Source organism: Sminthopsis crassicaudata, chromosome 4 (assembly GCF_048593235.1).
Source record: "Sminthopsis crassicaudata isolate SCR6 chromosome 4, ASM4859323v1, whole genome shotgun sequence".
Taxonomy (NCBI): Eukaryota; Metazoa; Chordata; class Mammalia; order Dasyuromorphia; family Dasyuridae; genus Sminthopsis; species Sminthopsis crassicaudata.
Genome location: NC_133620.1, coordinates 419,622,371 through 419,635,624, shown reverse-complemented (window position 1 = coordinate 419,635,624; position 13,254 = coordinate 419,622,371).

Here is a 13,254-nt window from a genome sequence, read left to right as displayed (position 1 = left end):
TAATTTATTCAGCCATTCTCCAATTGATGTGCATCCATTCAATTTTCAGTTTCTTGCCACTACAATAAAATAATATAATTTCAGGATATGCTTGGGAACAGATACTTTAGTAAGTGCTAAATTGCTTTTGTTTCCAAACAACCAGAAATAACAAAGATTTGTGTGATTAATTCATCACCAAAATGCTTCATACTTAAATGAATTGAACATTGACCACATTCTGGAAATTTAAATAATTTTCCATTTTTGTGCCAGTTGATGCTAGAGTTAATGATACAATGTCATGAAGGAGGGAGGACACATCATATACTTCATTCACTTCCCAATAATTTAATAAGCCTTTCTTATGTGGCAGTCAATGGGTACAGAAAGAAAAGAAACAGAATATTGCTCTCAAGATCCTTTCATATCCTTTCATTTTGCAATCTAGACTGATTTTAGGATTTGTTATTGATTATCCCTTGCCACTTTTTTTTGAGATCTCCCCTTCATGCTTTTCCTAATTATATTTATTCATTTTTGTTTTAGTAATTCCTATTACTTTAGTTCTTCTCAAGCCAAACTCCTATTCTATAGTCTCTTGGTTCTCTGATCACACTATTTCCTTAGCATCTTTGAAACATTTTCCCCTAAGTATTGCATGGTTGCAAATATGCAATAAACATAATATGTCTTTTGGCACATAAATAGGATGTTTTTAGTGGTCTACGAGTGATAGTCTTGAAAAATAAACCTTTCATTTCAATGTAAACCCTTTATTTTGAGGTGTCACAGCAGTGCAATTATTGTTTCTATTTCATGGCAACATAATGGCAGGACTGCTTGCCACAATCTCATTTTTTTAAAATTAATTGTATGAAGAGCAATAACCAAAAAACCAAAATGTGCTCCATGTAAATGAGTCCTTTGCTAATATTGGAAGGCTAGTTCCCTTAAGAATAAAGGAATCCATAGCTTTAGTTTGCGATAACAGAAAAGATTGCTATGATAGAGACAATCCAAGATAAAATTACTGCCCAAAAACTTATTCCTTAAAATAAATTATAATTCAGAAATCTTTTAGGAGGGAATCAATACAGGTCTTCTACTCCATGTTTTTCATTTTAAACATGAAGATAACAAAAATAGCTTTCTCTCCATATTTTATATGGCTGAAGATATATATTCTGAAAAAAGTTCATTTTGATCTCTCTTTTCCCAACTTTGGAAGGGTATAGGTTAAAATATCCCAACTAACCTCTACAAATTTTTTCAGAAGTCTTCTTCCTGCTAGATGGCATATTTCAACAAGGTTACCACAAGAATGTATTTTCTATTAAGGTGGAATCCTTGGGGAAAAGAAATACAAAAAGCAATATAAGGTGTTAAACTAGACAAGAAAATTAGTTTTGTTGCCCAGTGTAAAGTGTCAAAGAAGACAACAAAATAAAGGAGTAAAAGGTCTATACTCTGGGTAGGTTAAAGGAATCTATTCTGTAGTGGTTAAATCAAATATTGCCAAGACTTTTTTTTTTTTTTGTCTCTGTTATAATATTTAAGTATACCAAATGAGCTAGAGTTGGTTTGTGAAAAATCCTGAACACTTCCCCCAGTTATCTGATCCATGTCTTATCTTTCTTAGATATGTTTATTTTTCAACACCTAACACATAATATGCAGTTAACAAATGCTTTTGCATGCTCTCTTTCTTTTTCTCTGGCACTCTGTCTCTGTTTTGCTCTTACTTTCTCTCCCTCTCTATCAATTACCTATCTGTCACACTTCTACATAGAGTAGGGAAAGTCTCTCATTCTTCTGATGACTGGTCCAAAATAACTCCTTGTGCTCTTACTCCTTTGAATGCCTGTCCATTAATATCACTTCAATGCATTATGGAAATGAATTCCTGAGTTCCAAGGGCACCTAAGTAGTGTGGACTTTCAGTAGAATATATATGTCCCTTGAGAGCAATATTTCTTCTGTTTCTTTTCTTTCTGTACCCATTGACTGCCACATAAGAAAGGCTTATTAACTTACTGGGAAGTGACTGAAGTATATGATGTGTCCTCCCTCCTTCATGATATTGTATCATTAACTCTAGCATCAACTGGCATACAAATGGAAAATTATTTAAATTTCCAGAATGAAGCATTTTGGTGATGAATTAATCACACAAATCTTTGTTATTTCTGGTTGTTTGGAAACAAAAGCAATTTAGCACTTACTAAAGTATCTGTTCCCCAAGCATATCCTGCAATTATATTATTTTAATTGAGGACTTACTATTTTTGAAAACTATTTTAAAGACCAGACCATGCAAAAGTTCTTTTCCTGAAATATATATTATTTTTCAAAATAATTCCCCTTAAAAAACATACTGTTGACTACTACATTAAAACCATTTATCCTCTTTTAATAAAAAATTAATTCCACAGATGTTTATTTATTTAAAATTTAAATGCAAAATAAAAAAGAACAAAACAGAAGAACAAAAAAAAAGACATAAAAGAAGAAAAAAAAACTTTGTCACATAACCAATGGAACATAAGACAGTTCAAATTATGTAACAATAAATTTCCATTTCAAGAAAACATATATAATATTAGAAGACTGTATTTATAACTGTTTATCTTTCCTTTGCTTCCTTGTAAATTTTCTTTTATTCTCTGCTGTACATGTTATACTTTATTCTTTTCCTCCCTTCCTCATGCCTTCCTTCAAGCAGGCTATATTTAACTAGGGATATATTTATGTATACATACACATATACATGCATATGCATGCATATGTGTGTATTTACACACATATATGCATATAATTACATAGATATACAGTATACATGCACATACATCTAAAACAATATTAATATGGCTGACTCACAAAGTAGACTTTTCTCTACAGGTACTTAATGTGATTTCTGTGTATATTAAGACACTTTTAAAAAACATAAGTTCATGTGTTGTGACAGAATAGTATAATAAAAAGAACATCGAATTTGAAAATGAAACAATCTGGTTTGCATCTCATTTCAAACATCAGCTCTGTGGTTTTGGATAATTAATTTGCAAATCCTCTGAACCTTAAATTTCTCATCAATAAAATGGTTATGTAATAGAACTCTAATCACAAGGACTAATTATGTTATGAAAGCCAAATGACATATGCAAAGAACTTTGAACACCTTAAGATGCTATATAAATGTTTGTTATCATTTAAAAAAAGCTTGGAATACCTCAGCAGGAAAGGCAATCTGGGAAAGCAGAAGATTAATGGGCTTCTAGGCTCAACTAAGTGATCTTGAACAAGTGATTTCACTCCTATGTCTGATAATTAAATCTCTGCTCCCATAACTTTCAGATACCCTCTCATTCTAATATTTTATAATTGCTCTCATATTCTGGCCAATTATAAAATTTTTTGATTCTAAATTACTTTTGTGGGCAAAAATATTGAAGTTGTTGAAAAAAGTAATGTTTTCACTAAAGTATCTAATAAATTTTTAAAATGTGAAAAAATAAATTTTTTTCCTCAATCACCCTTTCTCACAAATATATTGTTATACTTTTACTTTCCCAATTCCTCAAGACAATGTTTTCAAGTAAATACAACTCTAGATTTTGAATCAGTAATATCTGGGCTACAAATCTACTTCATATTCTTAGTAGCTATGTAATTCTTAATATCAACTTACCCCTTGAAGCACAGTTTAATCATTTGCAAATTGGGTATAAATAATACATAGATGGATTGGCAAGTCAATTAATAATAAAGAAAAGAAGGAAGGAAGGAAGGAAGGAAGGAAGGAAGGAAGGAAGGAAGGAAGGAAGGAAGGAAGGAAGGAACGAAGGAACAAAGGAAGGAAGGAAAAGAAATAAGAAAGAAAAGAACTAGTGATATAAATATAAGCAAGATAATTTCTGCCCTCAATGGATTTACATTCTATAAAGAGGTATATGAAAGCAAAGAGTCTTCAGTTGCAGGAATTACCAGGGGGTGGGGGTGAGAGTGGTGTGGGAGAGTGCAAGAAAACAGAGTGAAGCCAGAATGCTGCTTGAATCTCCCAATTTCCCTTAAAAACCACATGAAACTAATTATCCAAACAGAGTCTGACAGAATAAAACCACTTTCCAGCTCAAGATAGATTGGAAGGACTTCAAGAAAATTTAGTCTCACAGGGGTGAAAGGGGTGCTCAGCCCAGCTAAGATTAAGTCTGGGAAAATGATTGAAAAGGTCTTGAATATAGAAGATCAGCAATTGAGGCCCTTGGTCCTGATTTAGTAGCAAGCAAATCAGCAGGGCAGTCTGTAGTCCCAGCTCACAAGACAAATTCTGGGTAACCAGGCTATTTCCTGGTAAGAGCAGGTAAAATTACGCCCTACTGTGAACAAAACAACAAACTCAAGGGACCCTTTTGCTCAAAGCCAAGATTCAGAGATGTACAGGAAGCTTGGCAAAGCATCCCCTTTAACCCAGGAATAGAGCTCAACCATGAAATAACAACAGAAGAAACAACAAAGGGAAAAAAAAAAAGAAAATGAACAATTAACAGAATTGATCATAGAAAATTACTATAACAACAGGGAGGATCAAAACACCAACTCAGATGGGGACAAAATGTCCACAGAGGAAATATCAACGAGAGATATGAGTTGGTTAGCTTTACCTTGTAAAGCAGAATTAATCAACTAGGAAAAGTTATACAAAAGCTAACTGAAGAAAATCATATATTAAAAACTTGTATGGACAAATGGAAGCTAATGACTCTATGAGGCATCAAGAATCTGTCAAAAAAAAAAAAAAAGAATGAAAAAATGGAAGAAAATGCACAATACCTCATTGGGAAAATGGCCAATCTGGAAAATAGATCCAATAGAGATAATTCAAAAATACTGGTCTAATTGAAGGCCATGACCATCAAAAGATACTGACTGAATAGTATTCTACAAGAGATCATCAAGGAAAACTGCCCTGATATACTATAACCAGAGGGGGAAACAGTCATTGAAAGAATCCATTGATCATCTTCAGAAAAAAAGATCCCATGAGGAAAACCTAAGAAACTTTGTTGCAAAACTCTAGAACTATAATCTCAAGGAAAAAATACTGCAAGCTTCCAGAGAAAAGCAATTTAATAGCAAAGAACAATAGTCAGGATTACCCAGGATCTGGCAGCTTCTACAATAAAGGATCAGAGAAGGCCTAGAATAACCTATTCTGGAAGGCAGAGGATCTAGTGTTACAGCCAAGCTGGGTGTTACCTACCCAGCAAGACTGAGCATTATTTTTTAGGGAAAGAGATGAATTTTCAGTGAAGTAAGAGAATTTCAATAATTTCTGTTGAAAAATTCAGAACTAAACAGAAAATTTGATCTCCAAACACAAGACTCAAGAGAATAGAAAGGTAAATGGGGAGGGGGAATACATATATTACTTAAAGGTTAAATCATTTATATCACTAGATGAGAAAATTATATCTGTAAATATTGAGAATTGTATCTATTATTGAGGAAGTTAAAAGGGGCATCACATAGAGAGAGTGTGTGGTTGTTGCTGAACTCTGATGTGATGCTATCAAAGAAAAATATATTGAGAGGTGGAATAAGAATTGTATAGGGAAAAGAGCAAAGGGGGAGGTAAAGCAACTGAGGACATGATGGGTTAAAAAGAAATCATTATTAAAGAGTGACAGAAAATATATGCACAGGGGAGAAAATAGGATAGAGGAAAATACAGAACTGATAATCTTAACTGTGAATGTGAATGGGATGAACTCTCCCATAAAATGGAATCACATAGCAGAATAGATTTTTTAAAATCCTATAATATGTTGTTTACAAGAAACACTTTTGAAACAGAAAGATACATAGATACATATAGAGTGAGGGTACAAGACTAGAGCAGAATTTAGGAATTCTGATCTCAGATAAATCAAAAGTAAAATTAGATCTAATTAAAAGAGATAAGAAAAGAAACTACATTTTGTTAAAACAATGATGTAGTAATGATACTAAATGTATATGCATCAAATGGTACAGCATTCAAATTCTTAGAGAAGATATTAAGTGAGTTACTGAATTTTCCACACTCAGAATCAGACAAATCTAACCACAAAATAAACAAGAAAGAAACTAGGGAGATTAAAAGAATCCTAGAAAAATTAGATGTGATAGATCTCTGAAGAAAACTGAATAGTAAGAGGAAGAAATATACTTTTTCCTCAGCAGTACATGGCACCAAAATTGACCATATATTAGTTCATTAAAACCTCATAATCAAATACAGAAAAGCAAAAAATAGTAAATGCTTCCTTTTCAGACTATAACACAATGAAAATTATATTCAATGTAATTGAATATAAGGGGCCAGGGAAAGATAGATTACTAATCAATTGAAAATTAAGTAATCTAATTCTACCTAAGAGAAATCTACCTAACAATTCTACCTAACAAGAAATCACAGAAATAGCCAACAATTTCATTCAAGTGAATGACAATAATGAGATAACATATCAAAACCTTGGGATGAAGCCAAAGCAGCTCTTAGAGTACATTTTGTTTCTCTAAATAGTTACATAAATAAAATAGAGAAAAAGGAGATCTATAAATTGAGTATGCAACTTAAAAGAGGTAGAAAAATAACAAATTAAGAAGCCCCAATTAAATAAATAAAAATTAGAAATTCTGGAGATACAAAGAGAGATTAATAAAGTTGAAACCAAGAAAAGTATTAAATTAATTAAAACTAAAAGTTGGGATTATGAAAAAAACAAAAGCAAATAGATAAACCTTTGGCCAATTTAATTAGAAAAAGGAAAGAAGAAAACCAAATTACCAGTATCAAGAATAAAAAGTGTGAACTTACTACCAATAAAAAATAAATTAAATCTATAATTAGTAGCTATTTTGTCTAAATGTGTGCCAACAAGCCTGACAATCTAAACAAAATAGCTGAATATTTACAAAAATATAAATTGCCCATATTAGTAAAAGAGGAAATAAATTATTTAATGGATCCCTTTTCTTTTTTTAATTGTTTTATTTTTTCCTGGTTATACATGTATATTAATTTTTAAATGCATATTTTTTTATGAATCATGTTGGGAGAGAAAAATCAGAACAAAAGGGAAACACCATGACAGAAAAATGAAGTGAATACATCATGTGTTGATTTACATTCAATCTCCTTTGTTCTTTTTCTGGACGCAGATGGTTTTTTCTGTGCAAATCTATTGGGATTTTTTTGGATTACTGAATCCCTGAGGAGAATCAAATTTTTCATAGTTGACAATCTTGCTGTTATTGTGGACAATACATTCCTGGTTTCCCTGTTTTTCTCAATATCAGTTCATGTAAATCTTTCCATGCCTTTTTAAAAATCAGACTATTCATCATTTTTGTAGAACAATCATATTCCATCACTTTTGCATACTATAAGTGGTGGTATATTTTTACAGCTAGTGTTTCTGATAGAGGTCTCATATCTAAAATACATAAAGAATTATGTCAAATGTATTAGAATACAAGTCATTCCCCAAATGATAAATTGTCAATGAATATGAAGAATTTTTAACTGACAAAATTAAATCCATCTATAGTTATAAGAAAAAAAATGCTCTAAATCACTATTGATTAGGGAAATGCAAATTAAAATACCAACTTGTAATGTGCTGTTGTCTCCAGAAATTGCCAATGGCTCTTTGGGAGGAGATCTGCTGTCATTAACTGCTGCCAATTCGGACCTCATGTAGAGACTCTTTCTCTCCCTCCAGAGAGCCACCCCAGGTCTGGCCCAGGCAAGACTTTCAATCTTGCCAGTGTCGCCTTCTTTTATCCTCCCAGAGAATGGGCGTGGGATAATGCAAGGGCTTCTGGGAAAAATTACTTCAACCAATGAACTTGCCTAATATCTCATTATCTCATTAGCACTTATTAAGAACCTCACACCAACTCACACCTCTAGGGTTGTTTAAAATGACAGAAAAAGATGATTAATTTTAGAGGGATGTAGGGAAACTGTAACACTAATGTATTGTTGGTGTAGTGTTAAAACGATCCAACCATTCTGGAAACCAATTTGGAACCAAAGGGCTCTTTGATCCATCAGTGCCCATGGAAATCATAAAGGAAGGAAAAGGACCCACATGTCCAAAATTATTCTAGCAATTCTTTTTGTTGTAGCAAAGAATTAGAAAATGAGTAGATGCCCATCAATTGGGGAATAGCTGAATAAATTGTGGTAAATGAAGGAAATGGAATATTATTATTATATAAGAAATGATGAACAAATTGATTTTAGAAAGACCCTGAAAGATTTACAGAAACTAATGCTGAGCAAAACAACCAGAACCAAGAACACATTGTACACAGTAACAGCAAGATTATGTGATGATCAACTATGAAAGGCTTGGATCTTCTCAATGATTCAGTGATCCAAAGGAATCCCACTAGACTTTAATAGAAAATACCATCTGCATCTGGAAAAAGAACTAAGAAGACTGAATGTAAATCAACACATGGTATGCTCGTTTCTTTTTTTCTGTTTTTCTTTAATCTCTCACGTGGTTTTTCCCTTTTGTTCTGATTTTTCTCTCCCAACATGGTTCATAAAGAACTGTGTATTAAAAAATTAATAAACATAGATAACCATAAGAAGTAAACATAATAATAAAAAAGCATAGGTTCTGAGGATGAAATGATGTTGGACCGCAGAGGAGAGAGACGAGAGAGAGAGAGAGAGAGAGAGAGAGAGAGGGAGAGAGGGAGATGAGGGTAAGGTGAAGTGTAATATTGGTCCTTCCCAAAATGGTATCACAGAAAGAAGTCACAGTGTGGAGAGGAGAATTCTAAAGTAGCTATGTAGTCATGCAAGAAGACCAGGGTTTGATTTGGAGTATTTAGAGAAACACATGGCAACACAGAACACATGTAATAATGATGAATAGTCTTTGCTGTATACATATATACATATTCTTATGCAAAGACTATCTGAAATATTTTGATATTACCATCATATCACAAATATACAATTTGAATTTAGAAAATTTAGTTTCTTATATTATCCTCTCTGGAAAACATGTGTATTTAAGTTTGGTAATGAATATGGCACACATAGATAATCTTATCTGTCTGGACTTCTTATTTATCAGATCAAGGGAAAAGAGAAATTTTCCATTCTGAATTTTAAGTTTAAGTATTTATAAAATATTGATATCAAAAATGAAAAGGTTTTATTCTCAAATGAATTATGATTTCTGTCACTTCAGAGCTCTTTTGTGAATGCACACACACATAGTTTTTATTTCATTCTTGATTTTCATCATCATATAAAGTTATGCACTCATTACAACAACCAAAAAAGTCACATGATTATTGATCTTGGAATTTGGAATATTTTGTGTACTATTTCAATGTGGTTTTTCTTATTTGTTCCAAACAATTATAATTTTCTCATGTTTACAATGATCAGATGTTTTTCTACTTTTTTTATCAGCCTTACCTTACACAGGCTTTTCTTAGAAAAGTTCAATTCATTACAGTATCCCCATAAACCAGCTACTCTGAGGCCAAAATCATCTTTTGTGATTTTTTTCTGGACTTCCTTTAGTTTTTTTTTTCCCTCCATACTTGTACCAATAATGTCCCTAGTGGAAAAATAGAATGTTTCAGGTGTGCACTTAGCAGACAGGTGTGCCCAGATAATTTTCTTGTTTTATGTTGTAACGTTCTTTCAAAACCTATAGAAATTCAATGCTCTAGGAACTCAGAATTCGGGAATGATAAAAGTGTGGGCAAGGAAGACATTTCTAAATTTAGCAAATGTGTATAATGATACCTATCTGCTCTGAATATTTTGATGAATTCTATTCCATTTGGTACCCAAAGAATATATTTAGTAGCCACTCTATGTATGAATCATCATGCTAGGTCTGAAGGTTAGAAGAGGTGGCTAGGTGAACTTCAAGGAGTTCACATTCTCCTAGAGTCATACAAATGTTGATAACTATATACTGTCTACTGTCTACAAATCAATCATTCAATTAAAATATTATGAAGTTTTTAATATATGCCAAGTACTCTATTAGTTACTTGTAACATGCCCTCCTGGCAGTTACTAGTCTGCCCTAGGCCCAAAGAGTACCTTTGATCACTGACCTTTGCAGTGTCAACTCTACCCAGCTCGCCTCCTCTGAGGCCTTCAAAGGTCTCTGGCCACGATCTTTTGAATCTATAGTTTAATAACCGGTAGCACACTCAAGAATAGCCATGTGTAATCTTAAAAGCCTTTATTATACCTACTCACATAATGCCCTGGCTTGATGCCCTGACTTGTTGGTTCCCAAGTGAACACCTGGTCAGAAGACCCACGTGTTCACTACCAAAATCCTTACCTCTTTTGGCTACCCATCTTGGCTTGGCCACCCAGGCTAGGGAACCAGGGTAAAGAGCGCCAGGTTAAAGAGAGCGACTGCTGCCTGCAGTGGGCTTATAAAGGGCCTGTGAGGTCACACACACAGCCAACCAGTGAGAGAGTCACCCATTATGAAGCTATCTCAATGTGGCCAAGATCCCACCTACAAGGCAGTCCTAATATCCACAGAAATTTCTTTGGGCCGCAATCTCCCGTTGCACTGTGTCGGCCCATTTAAAGGGCCCTTACAATTCCCTTCTCTTGTTTTGTGGGAACCGCACATCTCATCAAGCTAAACTTTTAGCACCAACTATAGTTCACTTGATCCATGAGATGACAGAGTGTTATGCCCAAGGAGGTACAAAGCAGCAGATCAGTAAACAGAAGTATGACAATGAGAACTAGGCTCAACAGTGGCCCAAGTGTTCAACCCATTCATCAAAGTCATACTGGAGATAATAAGCCAAAGAGGTTGGATGCCAATGAGGTAGGATGTCAACACTGAGGTGGGAAGTCAACAAGGTAAAACATCGCAATTCTAGTTAACAATTAAATATCAGTGAGGTAGGTTGTCACAATTCTAGTTACATTTATCACAATTCTAGACAAATTCTAGTTTCTCACAATTCTCTATTGCACTTGTCACAATTCTAGAGCAATTCTAGCTTATCACAATTCTCTATTGCACTTTTCACAATCCTAGAGCAATTCTAGTTTCACAGGTGCACATAAGCAAAGTCATGTCCAGTAACATTGTCTCAATAACAATAGCAGGTGGGTGTGTTAGTTTTTCACCCATTAATTTAAAAGCATAGTCCTTCAAAAGAAAGCATAAGGCAAAGCCTCTCCCCAGGCCACCATATGGCAAGTAGCCATGGGAGGAGCAAGCAGGCTCATTGTCCATTTACAGTCTTTATATTGAATATCACCCAAAACAGTCCATTTCAGCTGCAACACTGGAACTGTGTCTGATGTCTCTGGTGTCACGGTCAGGAGGGACATTGCTGTCATCAGTGTCTGGAGGGCTGCGGACATCTGGCTGTTGTCTGGTCCTTCTCTTGGATCCCCAGGTTACAAATGTCTCTGGTGGGGATGAACTCTACTGCTGGATCTGTACCTAGGAAGAAATGTACCCGGGGCCCAACTTGGGCCTTTCCAAATGCCATCCAGGCCTTTCCACAACAAAGTGGAAACAAAGTTGTTGTCAAAAAGATTAACAAAAGTCAGACAAAAGATAGTCAGTCTGTCACTTAGCTGCACTTTCTGTGTATGCCTGAAGTGCATTGCTAAGGTAAAATGCAAAGAATTTAAAAATGTAAAACCAAAATAATTTAAAAGTGTAAAACCGAAATAGATTAAAAATGTAAAACCAAAATAACTTAAAATATAAAATCAAAATAGTAATGTAAAATCAGAAGTGTTTAAAAATGTAAAATCAAAATTTAAAAATTGCAAGCAATCACATATATGTATTGCCACATCTTGTGCATATCCCAAAATTCCCTTCTCTTGTTTAGAAGAGAAGATCTTGGGGATATAGTCTGTGCAGTAATGCCTTTACTAGTAGGATTATAAGAAATGCCAATGGAATAGGCAAAGTCTAATTCAATGCAAAAACACCTAAAGGCAAAATATTTGTAAGCCAATCCATAAACTGTCTTAAATGCATGTGAAATTTCTACAATGGAAGAATGGTTGATCACATGTCTAGCTGCTTCTCCAGATTGGAATGAAGCCATAAAGTCCATTGGTCTTAAAACATTAAATTTCAAACCATAAAGGTTTTGTCCTATAGAGAGTATAGGAGAGTGAAAGAAAGATGAGCTGTGTAGCTTTTTGCCATGCTCTTAGCTTCCTCTTTAGTTATCACAATTTGCAAATATAAGATTCTAGCAGCCTGATTATAAATGATTGGAAGGTCCACTCTGAAAATGGACATGTAGGGTATATTTATCTGAGGGCTTTATCACTTGCTCTCCAAGTTCTTAAAAGAGCTGATACCTTTTCAGTGGCCTGCCACTCATACAGTTAATGAAAAAAGAACACTCGGCTATATCCCTGAATTCTTTTGCCTAAAAATCAAAGTTTGAGTTTCTGATACAGAATTGTACTTCAGGAGTGTGAATCAATAAATCTGATATTACTTTTCCTTCTGGGTCAAAGATCACACACTGTCTATTTATTCTAGTGATTAAAACAGCAATTTTCCAAACCATTCTAAACATAAACACTGTTTTATAATTACTAGTAGGGGTTGGGAAATCAGGCCCACCTGGGGAAGTGAAAAATCCATGAGGTAAGAAAAGAGGAGTTCCAACTCTCCAAAGATGATCCTAGTAGTTTTACAAGTATAAAACTCAACTCTCTCTAACTGTAAGGTGTCTTAGAAATTAACTGAACTGTATTTTAAAATTTTTTCTGATTATAGTCAATACCCCACAATTCCTTTTTGCTTGGGCCATAAAGTCTACTCCTGTCTTTTGAAATGAAGACACAGGAGTTTTAAATGGATTAATGGGCAGTGCTGATGATATTATCACCCTTCCTTTTCCTCCTCCCCCTTCTCCCTTGGCCCACAAAAGTGAGGCTGAGGGAAGAGGAATTGGAAAATTCCCCAAAGGCTGATTTAAAGTCCAACCTGAGCTTTGCACATAAAAAGAACTAAACTTCTTCTCAATGGAAGAGTAATCAATGGATTCCTTAAAATAATAATGCACAAGGTAAACCAAAAAAATGCTAAGAAGAATTTCTCCAACTGAAGTCCATGTGGTTCGTTTATTTCCCTCCTTAGCTTCAGCCACTGGTTTGAACTCTTCCTGTTCTATCTGTAGTAACCTAGCTTTTTCTTCTTTCTCTATCTCAATCTG